Source organism: Coloeus monedula (assembly GCF_965178545.1).
Source record: "Coloeus monedula genome assembly, chromosome: 4".
Lineage (NCBI taxonomy): Eukaryota > Metazoa > Chordata > Aves > Passeriformes > Corvidae > Coloeus > Coloeus monedula.
In genome coordinates, this window is record NC_138784.1 from 1,024,529 (window position 1) to 1,047,071 (window position 22,543).

The following is a 22,543-nucleotide window of genomic DNA, read 5'->3' on the forward strand; positions in this document are numbered from 1 at the left end:
TGCCTGTTTCATCTTTCTCTTCCCTTTATTACAGTATCAGATCCTAAGAGAACACCCTTACTTCTTCTGTGCCAACACATCTATCTGAGGGTGGACCACGAAGGACTAAAGTGGATTAGACTATCCCAGGGTTAAATCGCCTTTAAGAAATTTATTTAGAGGTGAAAAAGGGGAAAAGAAGGAGAGGGGAGGAGGGGGAAGAATATATGAAGATGAGACACCAGCCCTGTTCATCTTCAGCAGGATGATAGTGACAAACCATACTTCAAAAAGAAGCAATTAAGAGGGAGCCAGTCTCACTGCAAGTATGTTGAGAAGTCACGGCCTGAAGGTCTGGGCCTCAGCCAACAGGGAACTCACCAAAGGATATGGGGCTCATTTTCTTGAGGCAAATTACTGTGAAGAATCAGGACTAAATTTGACTAAAAAAACAGTTGCATCAATGCACTGTCATTTGCTGAATTGATTGAGAATCAGCACCAAACTCGGCCCTTCGGCCATAGCTCACAACCTCACTTTTTCATGTAGGCTTTTTTTGCTAATGGGAACCTTCCTTTTTTCTTGGTTGGGTTTTTTTTCCCCTTTCCCCTTTTATTTGAATAATGTCTGTGAAAAACCATTTGCTTTCACGAGGCGGTTAGTTTACACTGGAGGCAGCAGCTCTGTGAGCTCGAGCCAACCCTGTCCTGTCTTTAGATTCATTGCAATCTGGCCACATTGTCACATATATTTTTAGTTTATGATGATCCTCTAATACAATTCCAGCTTCCACACAGAGTCCTTCCAACAGTCTAGCTCAGGTTAATGAACTTCAGGCCACTTCTCTTCTGCAGGAATTTCGAGGCCCAGGGGGTGGCTGTGCCCAAGAGATTTGCCAAAATCCGCTACGATTTCACCGCGCGAAACGCCAGTGAGCTCTCGGTGCTGAAGGATGAAATCCTGGAGGTACGTGACCGCTCCTGGAAAAGGTGTGTCCCCCAGGGGCAGGAGAGAGCTCGGGATAGCAACAAGCACCAACTCCATTTTCCCTGGTGGTATCTCAGCAGTGACACAAAGCTTTGCTCAAACCCAAAGCTGGAGCAGGCTGCCTGTGCTGTGTTGTGTCATTTCCTCAGCTCAAAGACATCGGTCCCATTTTAACCACAGTGAGGAGGGAGGACAACAACTCGCTCTAGAGCCCTGCTCATCCCCCGCTGGGTCGGTTCCTTATCACCACTTCCTCCTCCACGAGGATTTGTTTTCTCTGAAAAGCACCTTTCTCATAACCTTTCTCTTACTGCAGCACTGTTGGCAGCTGGACAAGGTGGGACGTGACTTGGGCTGACACTGATCTGTGACCTGAGGAAAAGGTTTCTCTGCAAAATGTGGCTTTTTATTTATTTAATTATTTATTTTAATGCAAAAAGACATCAGAAACTCAGTCATTAGGAAAAAAAGGTCTGGAGAAACAGGGACATTATGTAGGAACTATGAGTTCTTCAGCACGCAGAGGTGCTCTCCTGTTCATCCTTACGATACATTCTGATGCTTTCCAGGAAAAGTTTCAGTCCTGGATTGCATCTGAGAGCAACAGATCTGATTAGAGCTCCTGGCCTCAGTGATGTCCTTCTGGCAACTTCACCTTTTGGATGGTTCGGCCCCGCTATATCCTGGTTGTTTATGCCTGAAATCCCATTTTCCCACAGCAGATTTATTTTTGTCCCTCTCTCAGGTGTTGGAAGATAATAAGCAGTGGTGGAAGTTGCTCAACCGGAGTGGGCAGGCCGGTTATGTTCCGTACAATATCCTGGATGTGGTGAAACTGGAAGAGCTCAAACAGGTCTGTAGTCAGGTAATACCTGACTGGTATCAGCTGCAGGGCACAATCTGCCTCTGGGAATAATGTTGGCATTAGACCTCCCTGATTTCTTAGGATACTATGCACCAATCAGGACAGACCTTCAGAAGTAGACAAAGCCAGGAGATTCCTGAGTCTCCTATGATAAAATTCACATTTTGCTACGATCGTCTTCCCAAATAAGGCCTATCCTTCCTATTTGTGCACCAGCCTCCTGCTTTCCATATTTTTCCACATCAAGATTTTTCTTGGGGGTTAAATTAAAGATGGACACTTCCCTCAGCCAGTTCAGTTCAGCACCAGGAACACGTTACTGGAGTGGAGGCAGATGGAAACACCATCTAAGTGAGAATTAACTGAATACTGCAACTTGCACTGCAGAAATGTGGAGCTGGAGTGTTCTAAACACCCTAGGGAAGCATGGAATTGCTTCCCCATTTTGGTATTGCAGCGTTTGGGCAAAGCCTAAGGCGGCCCAGCAGGCTTCTGGATAAATCCCTGCTAGTTTAATCAAAACGTCAAAAAACTTTCCAGTCCGCTCCAGGCCCTTGGCAGTGGTCCCGCTTCACATCCCAGCTACGGAGCAGTGAGGCTCTGCCTTCCAATGAGATCGAACACGTTTGGCACAACTAGGAATTCCCTTGTGCAAACTTCAGACTTTGCTTTGGGTTCTTCATTCCCAGAAATTAACTTCTTCCATGCAGCTCCACCTGAGGTCTCCCCAGCCCCACATCAGCACAAGGAGAACACGGCAGTTTGTCCCTCCGTGGGTGTGAGGCAGAAAGCTTAAGAAAATTAAAAACGACCAAAAAAAATTCTTACTTTTCTTTCCCTTTCTAACCAGTCTAACCAGAGGTACAAAGGAGACCTGAGCCCCAGGGGCTATGGCCCATCCAGCCCAACCCACAAGCTGCCTGCCAGCTACGCCGGGGATAAGTGGGGCACTGAGATGTTGTCGCGCCACTCTGCACAGGACGCCAAAGAACGCACGTGTGTGTCCCACTCTGGGCTCCCCTGGGTTTGGGCGCTCGGGGGACCAGACCTGCCCAAGGGGCTCCCCTGCACCTTTTACTGATCACAGCAATGCAGCAGCACTGTGTCTGGAGGCCATTCCAGGCAGGACAAGAGCCAAGAGAGCAGCCCTGGGGCTTGTGACACCGCCGGGGCTCTCGGGCGGCCCGGGCCGAGCAGGGCAATAAGTGATCACCCCATGCCTCCTTCCTCCAGTTCTAACTTCCTCCTCCTCCTCCCAAGGAGAGAGTTTCCTTTCTCTTCCAAAATGTTTAAGTGTGTCTAAGGAACAGCTCAGGTCAATCCCTTTCTCTCACTTCCTTTTGCTCATCTCCCGGCACACACACAGTGCCCGCCTGGCCGCTTCCTTCATGTGGTTCCACAGAATTCCCGGCCAAACAGGAGATCCGCATCACTCCCTCACCCTGCACATGCTGTGGGGCTCACAGAGCAGGAGAGAGATCAGGGGCCCTGCTCACCTCACCCCTTATCCCACCCTGTCCACTCCTGGAAGCAGGAGCCCTTCTGGGACGACAGGAAGCCCCACCATACAAGGACACAAATCTGTTCGTATCACTGAGTTATTCTCCACAGTCTTCAGGAGTTTCATGGGGAAAGCGATACTGGATGAAGAGTCACTGGAGTTTTCACAGAAGCACAGGATGCCCTGGGCTGGAAGGGACCTTCAAGCTCATCCCATCATGAGTGTGTTGCTCATTCCCAGTTTGTGCTTCCTGCCGCTTCTGTTCTGTTGCGGAGCAAAACCTGGAGCTCTGCGATCAGCAAATTAGTGACTAGAAGCAGCAGAGAGGACTGAAAAGGTCTCAATTCCAAACCTCCAATTGTAGATTCTCACAGAACTGTGCTTCCACATCAGGCAACAGCCAAGGGGTGATGGGAGCAAAATAAATGGCAACACAGGGGCACAGGAAAATGGGAATCACTTTTCTGGGCTGAATTTAAATAAGAATGTTGAGCCACATCCCCATTTGCCTTACAGTTTCCCCACAAACATTTAATGGCATTTTTGACTGAAGACTTGCTTTCATTCCCTACTTGTTTCTACAGAACTTATTCACCAAACGGATGAGCTGAACGACGAGCTGCTAAAGAAGATCACAAACAATAAAATTCAGCCTCCCCACAGGAATTTCAAAGTGGAAAAGCCTCAGCAAGTTTTCGTGCCCCTCACCTTTGAATCCAGCACTGAAGAAGTCAAAGCCTGGCTGGAGGCCAAGTCATTCAGCAAAGAGTAAGATTTGCCCTATTGCCACGTGCAATGCTCGTCCTTCCCTGGAGAAGGAGCGGGGGAGGCCACCGGCACCATCTCACCTGGGACAAGCCACTTGGATTTACTTACAGAGCCTGTGTTGCAAATTAGATTTCAACCCTGTTCAATCCAGGCTCTATAACCAGAATGTTCAGAGCCCAAAGTCACTCCCTTTCTCTGGTATAAATATTTTCTTGGAGATAAACAGTTAACTAACTAAATCCAAGGCCTGAAATGCTACTGGAATTGCAGCTGCCACCTTGGAACAGCCCCAGGGCCCCGTGATATGGTCCCACTGCAGCTCCTGGCCTCCCATCTCCAACTCCTCACCTCTGGCACGAGGCCACGTGCAGCACAATCGTCACCTCCCTACTTTGTGTCTCCCCAGGACCGTGGAACACCTGGGCATCCTCACTGGAGCTCAGCTCTTCTCCCTCAACAGAGAGGAGCTGAAGAAGGTGTGCGGTGATGAGGGAAATAGAGTCTACAGCAAGATCACAGTGGAGAAAAACCAGCTGGAGGTAAGCATTTTTCTGGATAATTCCTGCTGGAATGGGGGCTGTACCAGCAGCGTCAGATAGCTCATTAAACAGGCATTTTAAAAAATACAATTGTGGGGAAAAAAAATGCAACCAAACCTACACCAGCAATAAAACACATGTAAAAATTCCGAAGTGTCTTTTGAGCAAATCTGTAAGATCCCCCTGTTTCCACTAATTAATCTGCTTTTTACTGATATCACTTATCTCTTTGAAACTAGCTCTACTTTTACAGCATTAATTAAATACTGTCACTTAACTGCAGCTTGAAGTTCAAATCCAAACTGCCTGTTTTGTTTCCATTCCAGAAAAGCAGAGGGGAGTCGGAGCTCCAAGAAATCACGAAGCGCCGCCAGGAAAGGATTGATTCTGCAAATTAAAGTCTCTCTGCTTTATTTCAGCTCTTAGCCCTAAGTAGTGCAGAAAAAAAGGGAATGAAAGCAATGATTCCTGGCCCAGGCCAGATGCAGCAGAGCTCCCCTTGGGGTCCAGCTGCCATCAGAGTGACAATTCCTTGAACACTGTTGGGAAGGGTTGACAATAAGACCATGTCCCACTGGGAAAGGTGTTTTAATTTTGCATGAAGTATTTTTTTTATAACTATGTATTTTATACTGAAATTTTCCGTGCATGCGATCAGAGCAGGATTCACACGGGGCTGGATGTACAAGGGCTGGCTTCAAGCAAAAAAAGACCCCCAAAGCTTTTCTCCGAGGGCTGTCCCCTGCTCCCCACTCTCCCCTGGCAGAGCAGGCGTGGCACACAGCACAAGAGAGGCCAGCCTCAAGGCTTGGAGCCTGGACCAGAGGAATAAGGCTTTAGAACCCTGCAATGGTTTGGGTTTAAGGAAAGGACATTAAAGCTCATCCCATTCCACCCCCCTGCCATGGGCAGGAATGCCTGTCACAAGCCCAAGTTGTTCCAAATCTTGTCCAACCTGGCCTCGGACACTTCCAGGAATGGTGAGTCATGACCTCTCTGGGCAACCTAACCCTTTCTATTTCCATTTCCATTTCCTCCTCAGTGCAGGTGTCCCCTGCAGCCCACGAGCACAGGGCCGGTGACAACTGCCTGTCCTTGTCCTGTCCCCCTGTGCCCCCTCGTTGGACAAGGCTAGAATGGCAACACACATTCCCAAAGTCTGGCTGCTTCCTTAAATCCATGGACCAGCTAGTGCTATCTCTGAACAGCTGAAATGAGCTTTCAGTGCCTAGAAATGAGCAGGAGTGACAAACAAAGGGATTTGAATCTGGAAATAGGTGAGTTCCACCCGCCCACCGCTGCTGATGCAGAGGCTGGGGCTGGGGGCAGCTGTGCAGCCCTTCCCTGGGGCACGGATCCTGCACTGGAATGTTGTGGTGGTGTTGCCAAACCGGGCCTCAAACCAGGAGAAGATAAGCCCTGACCGTTTGCTCCCGACCCAGGCACACCCACAGCCCTTCCCAGGGTGTTGGTCACTTGTCCCCATCTTCACATTTTCACTGCAAAAAGTCAGCTGAAATGATTCCCAAATAGCTGAAACCCCAAAGCACACTGGGAAAGGCAGGTTTAACACAAATTAAATGGCCACAAGAAAAAAACCCCTCTAATTTAGCACAGGGTGTTGCTCTTTACTTCCCGTTTTCCTTCATAAAGTTATGTGCATTTGTATATAGCAATCTGTAAATAGGGGTGAGGAAAATCCCTCTCCCTAGAAGCAGAATTAAGCGATTATGCTTCCAAAATTTACTCACCATTTCAAAACTCAAGCAAGCAGCGTAGTTCCTGTCCACAGCAAGTTTGGCACATTGCATTTCTAGCTCTGTTTGACTGACAGACCAATCTGATTGCAAAGCAGTGAAGCACACAGAGCTCCAGAGCTGCCCACAGCCCAGGGACAGCTGGGTTTTCTCTCTCAGCACATGCTGAGTCTTTGTCCAAATTTGTGCCTGTCATTGCACATTTAATGGAAAAAGCTTTAAAACAGCATCTGGGGAGCTCATGTCTAAAACTGAGAACACCAGTGCACCTTAGTTTTCGCTTCATTCTTAAGCGTCTCCAATGGATAATCTGTTTTCTTCATTTGAAACAGGACACTGCTCTCACCAGCAGAATTAGGGTGCAGGCAGGGGAGGATCCTGGGTTTAGTCACAGCCCTGCTAGGATCTGAGAAGGGCACTCACCTTGTCAGGGAGGGATGAAGAGGACAATCCTCCTGAGAAGCCCTGGCTCCGGATTAGGGTGGAGATGGGAGGCAGGATGGCAAGCACGGGAGGCGAAAAAGTTTCTAAAATGAAAATAAAAACGAATGTTGAGCTAGGAAACACACCATCTTCTAGTCCTGGGGTGTAGAGGAAAGCAAATCACAGGGAATTACAGTTATCTGGGATTTTAACAGGAGTGTACATGACAGCTCTGTAAAGCCGGGAGCCACGGGAGCACTTCCTAAAACAAATAGCTCAGTAGACCTTATTGCAGAGGCCACTTTTACAAATTTTCACGCGACTGAGCTGTGCGTCTGTTCTGTTTGTACTGCCTGCAGACACTGCTATAAAGTACTGTACATTGATGTAACTGAGCGAAGGAGACAATGATATAACCATGCACTGTACAAGATTTATTAAAATAGTTAAGTTATAACTCCATCTCCGTCTCTTTCACTGGGTTTTCATAATGCTTTGTCACTGAGAGTCTCAGAAACTCAGCAGAATGTCTGAAACCACACATTTCCTTTTGGGTTTGGGGACTGACATTCAACAGGAAGGATGTTACGGCCTGGATAGCTGTGTCTTAAGAATAGGGGCAAAGCATGAGAAGGCTGCACAAAAGCACATTCTTGCCTCTCTGGAAGGGGAACGACTGTGGCAGCTGTCCCAAGTGGAACCATACAGAAAGAGGGAACAGCATAACCCCATGACTAGGAGCCTGTTACACGGATTCTCCAACATTTCCAGCCAAGAGCCATCCTGTTTCCAGAAGCAAAAGTTTGTCTTCTCTTTTCCTTAACAATTAAATAACCCAGCTGAAATAACTGGTAATTGCTTCTGTAGATGTTTTGGAGAGTACAATTTCCAAGTGGGCCCACACTAACAAGATCACCTCTTTTACAGCCTAAATAAAGTTCAGGCGAACCACGAGCCCAAAACACCTGCCTTACTGGGCCGAGGGCTCTCTCAGCGCCTGGAGCTGCACTCGATAAACCATTTCGAACCTTGCCACAACGGCGGGGAAGGGAGCCCAGAGCGCTCAGCTCCTGCAGCGGGGCACCACCGACGCGGCCCCGAGCCTTCCCTCACGGCCGCCTCCCTCAGGGGCTGCCCGCCGCCACCTTGCGGCACCGGCCGCGCCCGGGCCCCGCGCGGCCACGAGGGACGGGTGGCTCAGGGGCGGGTCGGGCGCCGTACCGGCCGCGGGGAAGACTGCCGGGGGTTCTGGCGACACGGAGACTCCGGGGACAGGAGGTTCCGGGCCCGAGAGATCTCGGGGCCAGGAGACTCCCCCGATACGCTCCGTCGGAGACGATGGCGGCGTCACGGTCGCCAAGGCGAACCCCCGCCCGGCCCTCACGAACCAGCCAATCAGAATCGCTCTCCCTCCCGCTGCCCCGCCTCGGCTCCTCCCGGCCTCGTCCGTCTCCTGTCCGCGCTCCTGATTGGCCGCTGCCGCCCAGCCAGGCTGGGATTGGCGGCGGGCGGCGGGAGCGCGCGGGCCGGTGCCCTTCGGGCACGTACCGTCCCTCCTGGGCGCGCGAGTCCCCCGGAGCCGCGGACGTGTCGGTGTCCCCCGTGAAGCGGCAGAAGGTGGAGTCGGCGCTGGACCAGCTCAAGCACCACACCACGGTGGTGGCGACACCGGGGACTTCAACGGTGAGAAGCGGCATGAGGGGATCCTGTCTCCGCAGCTTCTGCTTAGCCCCCTCTCCCGCCCCTCTTCACGGAGAGTGGGCGAGCCCGGCCGAAGGGGCGCGCGCTGCGGGGACCGACCCACCCTGGGGCCGGAGGGGGGGCGAGCGGGACGGCGCTGGGTGGCGGCGCTGGGTCTCCATCCCACGGCAGACCCCGCCGTGATTTCTCCCAGTTTGCCCTCGAGTGTGCCCTGACCACTCCGTTCAGCTCTGTGTGCTGTCAAGGAGAAGTGCCAGACTGAAGCCAGGCTCTGCTGCTCTAATTAATTTTGGGTTTTCTTCCAGTGGGCTGTCTAGATCTGGGACTTGTTTGGGGTTTTTCAGACTCACGCTTGGACGGGGCTTGGAGCAGCCTGGCCCAGTGGAAGCGAGTGGAACTGGATGAGCTTCAAGACTCCTTCCAACCCAAACCATTCCAGGATTCCATGATACGCTTAAAAACTGATTTGGGGTTGGAGAGAAAGAAGGGAAATGATGCTTTTTATTTGTTTCACTTGAGCTGTACATTGATCTTTTCCCTTTTTGCATTTCCAGGATGCAGAAAGTGAGAAGGAACTTGAGGAGATGTGCTCGGTCCAAGAGAAATAATTTTGAAAAAACTCATCTCACTGGATACTGCAGCAACAGTAAAATCCCAAATGGATTTCATGATCCTGACAATTCTGAGTGCACTGCAGGGATAAGGCACAAGATCTTACAGAAAAACAGACGCAGCAGCACACATCCAGGAAAACATCTTGGAATTAATGGCATAAAATCGTGGTTTATTTTCCTGCATCTGTTTGATTTTAGGATCCCTAAAAATGTTACATTCCTAGCATCAGGGGTCAGGGGGTAATTTAGAGGTAGTTGGTGATAAATATTTTTGGTTATATGTAGGGCAGATATTTATGCCTTACATAACTCTGTAATATAAATATGTATTATATAGTAGGGCATATAGCTATCTATTTATATATAACCTATTTTTTATGTGTGCACAGATATAGTTTATATCAGACACTGTGCCTGTCTGAGGGCCTTGCTACTGAGCTCCTAACTCATTCCTGAGGAAAACATCAGGCAAAATAGTAGGTTTAACTGGTTCCTCTTTTCCTTAATAATTATTTTACTCAGTTGGAATAACTGAGAACAGCTGTTAGAGATGTGCAGTTCCCAGTGGGACCAAGGCACTTTTTTGCACAACGCAGAGTGGCGTTTAAGGTATTCAGTAGTCAGAGAAGTGAGGATTAGGATTTTGAATGCTCTTGGGCAACAAGGCTGGCCAGAGATCCCTCCTAACTCACTGTGGGACAGCAAAAACCCCACAGCCAAGGGGAACCAGGGATTGTGGGGATGGAGAATTTAATGGCATCAGGTGGCAGCAGTGCCAGTTCAACTGATAAAAAAGTAAATCCACGCCTGCTCTAGAGGAGTATTGTTCCTGGACGTGTGTAAATACAGGGACACCTCTTTACTCTCAACTGAGGGAGGTTTGTGGTTGTGGTTCCAGTTTACCCTTGAGAGTTCCAGGCTTTATTTCAGCTCCCCTGGCCGGGCCTGATGTGCGGCAGTGGTGCGAGGGCTGGAACCGTTTGCTGGCTCTGGGAACGCAGATGCCATCATGGCCCAGTGTGGGGGGGGGGAGCTTAGGCTGTGGTGGCAACCTAGGAAAGGGATCAGATGGCTCCTGGAACTGCCCAGAGTGCAGGAAGGGAGGGGGAACTGAACTGCTCCCACAGAGCCCTGCTGGGCTATGGTTCTGGGCCAGGCCCATCAGAAAAGTGGCAGCATCAGTGGCACCTCAGTTGTTACTGTCCTTGGAGCTCTCAGGATCAGGATGAAATCATGTTCATGCACTACTGGAAAAGCAGGGAGCAGGATCAGTGCTCTAACTCTCTACACTCTCTCTCCAGGAGTGCCTTGGGGCATGGCAATTTCATGTGTGGAATAGTTTCCTGTGTCTGCCTGGGCAGCTGCAGTTATTGCACAGGCATTCAGGGCTGACAGTTCCCTGCAGGGAGAGCTCAGCCCATGTGCCCAGAGGCAATCCCAGCATCTGCAAGAAAGAAAAAAGCAGCAAAAGGTGATTGCTTCTCTTTCAAAGTTATTTCAAGTGCTCACACCCAAACCCACCTTTGCTCTTGATTCTGGCCAGGTGCATGGTGAGCAGTGGGCACAGGTCATGTCATCCATGCTGGTGTGAGTGATGCTTTCTGGGGGAAAGCAGCTGATCTCCAAAGTTCCCTTCCTGCCCCATGCCTGATCTGCACAGGAGAAAACCTCTTCCAGGAAGGGATTGTGCTTCCTCTAATGCCATTTGCCCAGTCTGTTCCATGGGGATATTGCCAGCCTGGGGCAGCAGAGGCACACGCAGCTCTCAGCACTCTCTGCTCCAAGCACAGCTCTGGGCTCCTTTGCACACTGCCTCTGCCATGGGGGTTTTCTCCAGGAGAAGCCAAGGAATTGCTCATGGAAGGGTGCAGATTAAGTTATCCCAAAGGGAAGCAAAGAATAAATATCTCATTTTTCCATCAAAATGCTCATGCTCTTTCCTACAGATTATTTCAAGTTTTTCCCACAAGCTTTGCCCTACCCATCATCCCATTTTTACCCCAAAAAGTAATTTTCTCTGTCCTCCAGAATGTCTCAGTGTCTATCCCCAAAATTTTCACTGTGTCTCTGCAAGTGACTACCTCAGTTTACCTCATGCTGTTCATTCTCTTCCCTGGGGATTGCTTCAGATTTTCCCTCCAAGCTGTCCCTGTCTGTGCACTTCTGATTTCTTCTTTTTTACAAGAAAGTATTCATTCACTACTCTGGATATTAGCTCCAGTTTTACCCCCCCAAAATTGCCCTAACATTCACTAGTCATTGCCTGATTTTTACCTCACTATGTTCATTCTCTCCCCCTAGAGATAACCTCAGGTTTTACCCCCAGTATTTTCCCTACCTGCCCACTAACTATTTACTCTTTTTGACCTATAAATATTCTCTTTCTATCCTGGAGATTTCATCAAGTTTTACCCTGAAATATTTCACTATCTTTCCAGTACTGTCTCACTTTACCTCAGGATGTACGCTCTCCCTGCCACACATCACCCCAGCTTTCACCTCCAAAATTGTTGCTACTTGTCCACTACTTATTACCTGATATTCACCTCAGTATGTCCATTCTCTGCCCAACAGGTCATTTTAATTTCTACCCCCCAAAACTTGTCCAACCTGTCACCTAGTGACTGCCTCAGTTTACCTCAAAAATGTTGTCTCCCCTAGAGATTACCTCAGACTTGACCCCCACATTTTTTCCCTATCTGCAAGTTACTACCTCCATTTAACTTCAGTATGTTCATTCTCTGGACTACAGACTCAAGTTTACTCTCAATCTCCCTGCCTCTCCAACACTGATTACTTCCTTTTTACCTCAAAAGATTGATTTATTTTCTACCATGGAGGTTACATCAAGTTTCACCCCCAGAATTTACTAATACTTCCACAACTGATTCACTCAGTTTACCTCAACAAGTGTTCATTCCCTCACCTAGAGGTGACCTTGTATTTTACCCCCAAAGGTTTCCCTACCTGTGCACAACTGATTGCTATAGTTTACTTCAAAATCTTCATGCTCTCCATTACAGGTCACCTCAAGTTCACTTCAAAAGTTTTCCCTACCATTTCCATTAGTGATTATCTCAATTTTTACCTCCAATAAGTCATTCTCTACCTACAGACACTGGATAGTAAATCATACAAAGATCTAAAACACTGCACAAGAAACAGCAGAAAGTTTTCCATGAATAACACAAGTTCCTTTTTTCCCCTCCTCCGCCTAGGACTGCTACCAGGAGACAGGAGAGCTGCTATCAACACTCAAACCTCCCAAGCGTTGTTATTGCTCAGAGAGCTGCGCTGGCACTGAGCTACTCCCATGTGCCTGCAGGGCTCTGGGGAGGGGGAAGACGACCTCCCACTCCTGCCTGGAGAAATTTCAATGCCCTAAAAAGTCATTTCCCTTCTCTCTCTGACCCACGGCCAAAGCAGCTGTGTAGAACAACATGGAAGGGATGATTCAGTTGTGGGAAAAACGCTAAAGAAGGCCTATCACCCCAAATTTCAGGGTGAAAACACACTGCTTGTTAACAGGAGCACACAAACTCATTTAAACCAGAGAGCAAACTGCACACCAGGAAAAGAGCTGAAAGATAGGCCCTGCCTTGATTGATAATTCCAAAGGAAATTCCCCACAGATCATAGGCAATCACCTATAATTTTACCTCCCTAATCACTGGATTTCTGACTTGGGTTGCTGTGGAAGTGTTTCACAGATGCCTTGAGGGGTCAGGGGCTTGGCTGGATTCTTTGTGGTTAGTCCTGACAGGCCCAGGCCAAACCCACCCACCTGCATTGCTGCTCCACCCCAAATTTGCATGAAATACTGAGAACAGGTTATAAATACTCCCCTTCTCTGTCCTTCCTGACACATCCATGGAGCAAATGTACTCTATCCATTGTTCCCAAGAGCACCTCTCCAGCCCAAATCCCAGTTTTCACCAACACAAACCAAACAGACCTAAGACAATTATTCCATCAGTGCCTGCAATTCTGAGCTCCCTGTTCCCTGCCACTCACACAGCAATCTCACCTCAGCCCAGAGACTCCCTGTCCCCAAAGGGAAACACAACCTGATAGGGCACAGCTCTGGCACCACATTTCCCCTTGTTCCTGGAAAGCCCAAGTAAATCCAATCCCTCAGACCTTGCATCCCTGAACACCAGGAGAGCTGGAGTTTTACCCAGATCCCAGTGCCCTGCACGGCTGCGCTGACACGAGCACAGGCCGATCGCTCCGCCCAGCACCATCCCTCATTTTCCTCCCATTGCTCCCCAAGTGTCCCCAAAGCACCCCAGCGTGTCTGTGCCAGGGCCAGGGCCCGCCCCAAGGCCAACCAGAGGCTGTCGCCCAGCCCTGCACCAGCTCCCACCCCTGGGAGAGCTGGGAATGCACTGAGAGCTCGGCTCCCCAGTCCTCAGACACACAAATAATGCCCAACCTGCCCCTCTGGGCACAGCCAAACACCACAACTCCATCATCCCCAAGCAACTCTGGCAGTCGCCTCTTCACCTCTGCCCTTTTCCAAAGGACACAGGTAGGACTGGGCTGTCAGAAATGGTATTCCCTAGGCAGTTCATCCCAGCAGAGAGGAGAAGAGGAACCCTGTGTCCCTCTGACTGACCCCACAGCATGGGCAGGACCAGCTGGGTTCTTCGTATTCTAAATTTTAAAATGAACTGAAGAACCTGAAAGGCAAAAAACAACACACGTATAAGGTTAGAGCCAGTCAACACACACAGACAGACACACTCTCAGACACCCCTTCTTCAGCTTACACGCTGACTGCAGCCCTTACTAGAAACAGTCCCCCCTAAAGAAGATGCTTTAACATCTTCCATCTGCTGCTCCTTGATGTGGAACAGTAGATCCTGGGAAAATTGGTAGCATCAGTGACCATAGGGATCAAAATTTGCCTCAGGGACCTGCAAGACAGCATGAGGCAGTCTGCAAGTAGCTGACAGCTAGGAGTTATCCCCACACCAGGCCCATAAACTTTCTACCCAAAAGCCCATAGACAGGAGAGGAGAGTTCTAAAACTGTTCAAACTAGCCAGGACTGAATGTGCCAGGGCAGGGCAGCTCCAAGCATAAGTGGCACATGGACACACAGTGCATCAAATATAAGCAAAGATGACATGAAGACTTGAGATAACGCTTCAGAAGATAAATTCTTGAGACCAGGATGCTTTGAGGCGACAGAAGCTACAAAACTACTGCAGTGAGGAGGGTCTAGTATACTTCATACAGAAGTCCAAGGGAACGGCACATGAAAAAAAAGATACTACCAAAACTGAGAAGGAAGATGGATAGGAACACCTTGTGTACTTCTTCTGGTCTCAAAAAGCAAAACCAGAAAGATGCCAGAATAAGCCCGATCCAGGAAAGTATGCAAGTGCTCCTGCTGCCAATATGGCCCATAACGATGCCTGTAAAGCACTGAGACATCACAAAGCCCTATGACACTGAAGACAACAGACACAGACCACATAACATAGACACAAACTGAAACTGCCCAGCAGTTTTACCTGATGGACCCAAGATTGCTAGTGCAAGATAAGCCAGAGGCCCATGACGCCGAAGGAAAGAAGGCTCTACGGCAGTAGTACGTGACAGTGAAAGGTAAACTCCTTATGAGAAGTTAGTGCCAAAGCTGGTAAGAGGATGCTCAAGAAGTGCAGTAGGCCTAGAGAAGGAGGCAACGACTGCCAGCTGATACAAAGGGATCCCTAGAGAAGGATTCTGCTGCCAAAGGCTGAAGTGACATCACAAAACATGACCGACCCACAAATGGCCAAGATGCAAGATGTCCACGTGCTTGCTATGCTCAAAAGTGCTCAAAAGCGTGGCTACACTGAAGAGTAGGCAAACTTTAGACCGTGGCAATCGTGCCAGACCCGAAGGCAGGCTCCTCGGGTGAAAAGATGGACAATGACATCGAGACTCAAAATCCAATGATGCAAAGCTCACAAGAACATGGAGATGGGTTGGAACTGCCCGGCCCGGCAAAGGCTCGAGTGATGCTGAAGAGAAACCCTCTCTCCCTTAACCTCCAAGGGGCCTGGCCCACTACAGCCCTCTCCTCTCAGCTAACTTCAAATTGCCTCCTGTGATTCCAAAGGTTTTTGCCTTCTCCCAACCAAAAGTCCCCACACTTAGCTCTTTGAAGACCAGCAGACGAAATCCATCCTCAACAGAAAAGAATGCTTCAGCACCGTGGATGTCAATACATGGCCCACAGCCCACTTGGGTGGCTGCAAAAGATGGAGAATAATGACAAAATTCAGACTGTGATGACACGTCCCAGAAGTGACCCCTTGCACAATGCCTCTCTCCCTCATAACTGCTGAGGCTCATCGCTCACCGGCCGTTTCCAAACTCAGGCTCTGCACCTACTTGTAGTACCTAAGACAACAAAACAGAAACTGCAACTATTGCCCTCCAGAAGAATAAATGCACGGGCTGGGCTCCCTCTGCACCACTGGCCCAGGCTCACCTCAAATCTCCATCCGACTCCGGAGGTGGCCCGGACGATACCCGCAAAGCGAAAAGGGACACGCTTCGCATGCTGCCACGTACCTCTCACCTATCAGTCGCCCCACCTAAATGCCAACTCACCTGCTCGCCTCTGTCCCTTGGCATGCCCAGGGCAGCAGCAGCACCTGCAGAGAAGCAAAGCAAAAAAACATGCTGAGACACTGAAACCACAGCCTCCCCGCTCCAACTCAAGTACACCACACCTATAGCTTAAGCTTGCACCCACCTGGCCTCCAGCATCCCAGGGCCAGGACACCTTCCCAGTGGACCACCTAAAACGCACAAACAAAAACAGATGCTTAGAGCTGCACCAGAAACTGATACCCAAGCAGTAACAACTCATTCTGGCCACCAGTCACCGCTCACCTCGCTCCATCGACCTCGACCACTGATCTTCAGCATTACTTCCTACAAATAAAGATGAAGAACAAAGCTGTAACATAGTCACCATTTACACTTGCCCTGCAAAGACAAACGGTGACTGACCTTCCTGTGGGAACCACCTCACCTGGTATGGGGCACTCTGCCACAGATTCAATCCATCTGCATCTGAAAGAAAGTGATGACAAAAGTCAAAGTACTGCATCATAACTTAGCAGCTCCAGACATCTTGTGTTAATCTATAAATACCATCTTGAGTCCAACTAATCCCTACATTACAAATGTCAAGTCCCTAGGACTTATCCTATTACACCTACACCCAGACTGTGTAGCAGGGCAAAGCAGCCCCAGGCCAAACACACAGACACCTGTGACACAGGAGATGACAAACAAGGGGATGCAACAAGGAGAGGAAACTCTCAGCAAGAAGAATTACCAATGACATGACCTAGATGAGGCTCAAAGAACTCTGGCAGAAAAAGACCCTAACAGAAGGACTTATGCCAAGAACCGCAAAGATGGACGCCCGAGAATCGTACGGTTGGAATCCTCTACCTATCCTCACATTCTCCCAAGTCCTAATCTGTTATAAGGGATCGTTGCCGTGCACAGCTGTCAATACAGCTCAGAACAAGACTGTAAAAGGTGTCTGACTCAATAGTGCTAAAGAGAGATGCGATTCTGATGCATGTCCGAGCCTGCAAGTCAAAGGTTCAAGGGTACCAGCGTCGGGCCAAGGAACGCAAAGGAGCTGCTGAGGATGATGCCCAGCATTTCTGATAAGCCCCTCAAAGGGGTAAGGCAAAAGACATGTGACACAAGATGCCCACAATAGAGACACAGAACACACAATAGACAAGTGACACAACACGCACCGGGACTGCTCTGCCCTGCACACCTCAGCATTGTGATCAACAGCGAGACTTTGCCTTTACGTGGCCTAAGGGTCCCTCTCGTGGACATCCCCATCTCCAAAGCTAATTCAAAGATCCCTCCCACCAAGTCCTGACCCAGCACCCCACTCTCATCCCCCTCCCTGAGGTGTAGCCCTCGACTTAGCTCTCAGATATCCAGGGATGCAAATCCTCATCAGGTGCAAAACAAGGCCACCTCATCATCTGGGAAGTTCCTGCCCTCAGAGGGCTGTTCTCTCTCAGTCTACTACAATAAAGAAAACCAAACATCAGTGCCTGAACTCAGCAGCACATCAGCCAAAACCCAACAATTCCACTACTCACCGGCTCCTGAGAACGCCCCGGTCCTTGGCTCATACTCTGTGGCCGCACTCCGAGGCCGACGTCGCAGGGTATCCCTGAGTTAAGGGGAGACAAGGTGATGTGGCATTGCTGAAACTTGAGGGGACCCTTGCTCCTCCCTCCCTCCCCGACTCTCCACAACTCCTCAGCCATTGCCAAAGGCTGCCCAGATGGCACCTTCAAACAGAAAAGGTACAGGCTTCATTGCAGAGCCCTGTAATACTTCTGGAAGGCTCACAGGGACAGGCAGCTCAAGGGTGATAAACTGGCTCCATCAGCTGGTCCATGAGGGGGTTCAGCCCCTGTAGGCATAATACAAGTGGGCCACCTAAAACACACAAATGGATGCTCAGACAATGCATGCTTTGAGCTGCCCCAGAATTTGGCACCCGAGCAATAACTGGTTGCGTCCACTGGTCACTGCTTACCTCACTCACTTGACCTTGACTGCTGATATCCAGGTTTACTTCCTAAAAATAAAGACAAAGAACAGCCCTGCAACATAACCAAAATGAAACACCACCCCTGAAAAGCTGAATGATGACCAACCTTCCCAGGGGAGAAGGGGCAAAACAAAATGGAAAGGCACATGCCCATGTAGTGTCCAAAAGGGTTGCATTGCCGAGATAGGTTCCACCTGAAAGTGCTTGACTGTGACCTCTTTCTGCAAGGGTGTCTGTCACGTTGGAGTAGCGATTTGAATGCTGCAGACCACCTGTAAAACAAAAAAAAAGAATCAAAGGCTACTTATAGTTTCATCACTAATACAACAACTCCAGTAGCATCCAGTTCTGTGCTGGAATCAATACTCATCCAGCTCATGGTCCCCCCAGTGCCAATAACCTGCTGTGCCAAGTGCTTTGCATCTTCAAAATGAAAATCCCAACAGTGAGGTAAACATAGAGCCCAAAGTCAGGCCGTAGCTTGGACTTCAGGCACTGACCCACCTCGCTGCTGTGCTCCTCTGGTCTCCTCCATTCATATCAGGTTTACATGCTCTCCCTCTGCAAAAGAATTATTTGTCAAAGTTACCCAGACAGACAGGGAAAGCTTAGCCTTTCCCAAGTTCTCATTCCTCAAAGCAAACTGCCTAGGATCCCACAAGAGTGGGCCTTAGGACAAACTACTATGAAACTGCAAGACACCACTGCACCACTCCCACATCTCCACTGAACACCACACAGACTGGCCACAGTCACTCCATCCGAGGCGTGGCTCAGGTGGCTGAGCAAAGCAAAAGGCTCCCTGTAAAGTCTCCTTTCTTCTCCACCTAACCCCCCCCCCCCCCCCCCCCCCAAGACTACTCTACAGAGCAGAGCAATTCCAGGCTAGACACAAACTCAAACAACACATTATACTACAAGCAGTGTGACATGAGGATGATAAAAAAAGCTCTCGGCAAGAAGAACAATGGCAAGGACAGGGACGACACCAAAAGAGACAACTGATGATATGGCAATGGTGGATGAAAGAGGCTCTAAGGAGCAGAAGAAAAGACTGGAACAGTGACCTGTTCTAAGAACTGTCAGTCACAATGATCAAGATGGCTGTGAGAGACAAGGCCACATTTAGAATGCTCCCATATCCTGACAATCTTACAAGCTCCAGGACATTACAGCTCAAGGCTGGAAAGGATGGATGGCAGTACAGCCAGGAACAAGGCCTCAGAAGAGATCCGACTCAATGCTTTCAAGATGTGATTCCAAGATGTGGCCAAGCCCACTGGTAAAAGAACAAGTGATATTGGCATCCTACCGAGAAGTATGAAAGATCAAGAAGCTAGAGATGATGGCCAATGCTTATGATGAGCCCCTTAAGGGTAAAAGGCAGAGAGATCTGATCCAAGGGAAGCCAAAGACACAGAACACACACCGGACAAGACAACACACACTGGAACTGCTCTGCGCTGCACACCCTACAGTTGCAGTCAAAAGTAGGGCTACTCCCTTTAGCTTACCTAAGAAGGCCCTTGGAGAGCATCCCTTTCCCCTACACTACTTTTTAAATCTCTCCCAGCAATTTCCAACCCACTATCCTGCTATCATCCCTTCTCCGGGCCCCAGCCCCCAACTTAGCTTTCAGATGACCGGTGATGTGAATCCACACTGGATGCAAAGGAGTCCACCTCAGCCATCTCCAAAGGCACTGGGATCACCAGGTTGGCCTCTTAGTCAGCTATGACAAAGAAAACCAAAACCAATGCACCAGTGTAGTGGCATACAAGCCAAATCCCAACAAGTCAGCTACTAACTGGGACCCTGCTCCCGCTCCCACTCATACGTGCAGTCTTTAACTTACCTATCAGAAGCCTCCATCTCCAATGTCATCTCTGACCCAGGGTAGCTCCCTCTTGCAGCACAATGAACCTGCTGAAAAATTTGGAGTGTAATACTGACACAATCTGGAATTTCAGGAAATTGCAGTGCTTCTAAGAAAAACAAGGCAAAGGAAAAAAAAAATACAAAAAGCACCAAGCACCTTAACAACCTTGAACACTCGATCCAAAAATCACGAACTATGCACTCAATGCTATCTTCTTCACAGTGTCTTCAAAGCCTCTATTGCTTTAGATGCCAAAAGCACCTGCTGAAAGAAAGCTGAGAAAACCTGAATGACCCCCCCTCCCCCCCCTTCATGGAAATAAGAAAACACCCTCAACCCAACTAACCCCACAGAAAGAATGGGCCTCTTTTTACCCAGGGCTGGGGTTAATATACCCCTGGCCGGGCCCGCCTCTCGTTCCCACAATGCCCGGGAAAAGGGAGGAGGCAATTTTACCAGAAGGGATAAAAGCACTGGGAGGAGCTGCAGCTGTTGGGCTGCTCTGCCTTAAATTCCAGGTGACTAAAGGGCTCTGTAGATGCCTTCTGTTTTACTACAGCTGCATCCACTGAAAGGGTAAAAAAGCTTCTTGTTTTGGCAGCGTAGACACATGAGTTGCATGATTCCTTGTTAAGTTCTGTAATTGTTCATTGGTGGCTATTGAGTCACAGGACTATGGAGGGTGGAGAAGAATAGTAATAATATACATGGTGTAACTCCTGTTGGGGTCTCTAATTAGGGATGTATTCATTTTAAATAAAACTGAAAAAATAATGGGCTCTCTGGCCGCAGGAAGGTTTTGTGAGTGCTGGGCTTGCTCCCTTGTGAGAGATTAGGTGCCAGTACCCAGCTAGAAGTGCCCTGAAGTACAGATTGAAATTCTTAAAATGCTGAAAAAGGGGGAGCTTCCTTCAATTGAACCCCTTAAAATGAGACACTAGGGAGTGTTTGTCTCTACTTAAATAGATGCCATAGCAATAAATGGGTTCTCTCCTCTTGAATCCCCTAAAATACTGGAAAAAGAGGGGTTTTCCTTACTTCAGGTCTCTCCAGTGATGGAAAAAGGGGGATTTCTCCCTCAATTCAAACCCTTATAAAGGAGGGACAACTGGGCTTTCCCCTCAATTTAAACCTTGGGATGATGAAAATGGGGGAGTTATGCTCAATTCCAACCAATAAAATAGCATTGTCAAGGTTTTCCCCTTCTATTTAAACTGGAGAATAATGGAAAATGGGGATTCCCTGTCAAGTGATACCCCTAAGAGCATGGAAAAGGCAGGGTTTCCTTCAAGTGATACCCTTAAAATTGCAGAGGAAGGGGATTCCCCCTCAATTTAAACACAGACATTTAAGGAAAAGGAAGTTTTTTTCCCTCCGTTTAAATCCCTTTTCTCCTCATAACCCCCCTTTTTGGGGGGGGGCACTGGGGAAGGGCTGCCAAGATGAAAGGGGAAAGTGGAATGTTTCCCTGGGACCCTACATGCTGCCCTGCCTGCTCAGGTGCTGCCCCTTGGCACGAGGGGTTTTCCCTGGGCATTTTCTGGGAGCAGTGCTCTGTGCCCAGGTGCCTCCGGCTGCTCCCCAGCTCCTGCCGGATGCTCCGACCATTGTCCCTGGAGGGACACTGGGGATGCCCCCATTGCCCCTCTGGACCAGCAGCTCCCTGCACAGCTGTGCCCGGGGAACCCTCGGAGAGCGGCCTCTGGCAGGAGCCGCCCCCTCCTCATCCTGGCCGCTCACACCTGGGGCTGCTGCGGGCTGTGGGGTCAGCGGCGTCGGGGGCGGGCGGGAGGCGCGTGGGCGCCGGCCAGCAGGCATCGGCGGGGACACCTCCGTGCCGCGCGCGCCGCGCCTCTCCCACGAGAGGTCCCCGCGCCCCGCGGTGCCGTGCCGGGCTCTCGTTCCCCCCCCCCCGCGCCGCCGCCGCCCCCCGCTCCCTCCGGCCCGGGGAGCTGCAGGAAAACGCAAAAGCATCGAGGAAGAGCGGGCACCGGAGCTGCCCGAGCCATCGGCTTGCCCGAAGGGCGGCGGCTGCCCGCAGCCGGGAGCAGCCACCAAGGATGGAGCTGCTGTTTGCCGGGAGGTGGGAGCTGGGGGCAGCCGGAGCCGGAGGCAGGCTTTCCCCGGGAGGTGAGAGCTGGGGGCAGCCGGAGCCGGAGGCAGGCTTTCCCCGGGAGGTGGGAGCTGGGGGCAGCCGGAGCCGGAGGCAGGCTTTCCCCGGCAGGAGGGGCCGGGAGGATTTCAGCTCGCAGCGGCTCTCGGTGGGTGCTGGATGGAGCCCGGGCTGAGCCAGGTGGCCGGTGCGGGTGCTGTTCCTGTCCCCAGGCGCCGATGAAATGGCAGCTCGGAGCAGCCTCGTGTGTCTGTGTGGAAGCAGCTCCGATGCTGGCAGCCAAATCAAATCAAATTGCTGTCAGATTTGTATTAAATGTGGTGTTTAAATCTGGAACTGCTCAGCTCCCTGGGTGGGAAAGTGCTTGGAGTAGCCAAGCTGAGCCGTTGTTGAGAATTCCAAGCATTGTGTCTTTACTCTCCTTAATACAGCGTTTAAATAATTGATACTTGATGGAGACAGTATGAGGGGGATTTGTTAGAGGGGCAGGGATGTTTTTTCACCTTGCAGTGTGTTGGGATAGTCAAGACTCCTTATGTCAAAATTAATTGATCTTCCTTCTTTTCCTTTTTTTTCCTTTCTAGGTTGTGGCTGAGTGGGAAGAATATTTCGGATAAAGAAATGAAATGCACGAGGGAAGCTTCGTGTTCCCGTGGAGATGCTTTAGGCGCGTGCAGCTTCTGAGCTGCACCGAAACTTGAGGCTGCCACAGAAGCTTCCTGGTAAGCCTGAGTGGGTTTACTGCATGGGGGTTCCAGTCACTGCTGGACATACTCTGAAGTCCTGGGAAAACATGGAACAATAGCT

The 22,543-nt window shown here is 49.9% G+C and overlaps 1 pseudogene across 1 annotated transcript; it reads left to right on the forward strand.

Moving 5' to 3' along the window:
• The first annotated feature begins 804 nt into the window (after positions 1-804).
• Positions 805-5,037, forward strand: LOC309572694 (epidermal growth factor receptor kinase substrate 8-like protein 2; annotated as a pseudogene). The gene is made up of 6 exons: positions 805-945; positions 1,712-1,831; positions 2,682-2,829; positions 3,917-4,100; positions 4,507-4,639; positions 4,966-5,037. The product of its transcript is annotated as an epidermal growth factor receptor kinase substrate 8-like protein 2 (transcript).
• Positions 5,038-22,543: the final 17,506 nt, after the last annotated feature.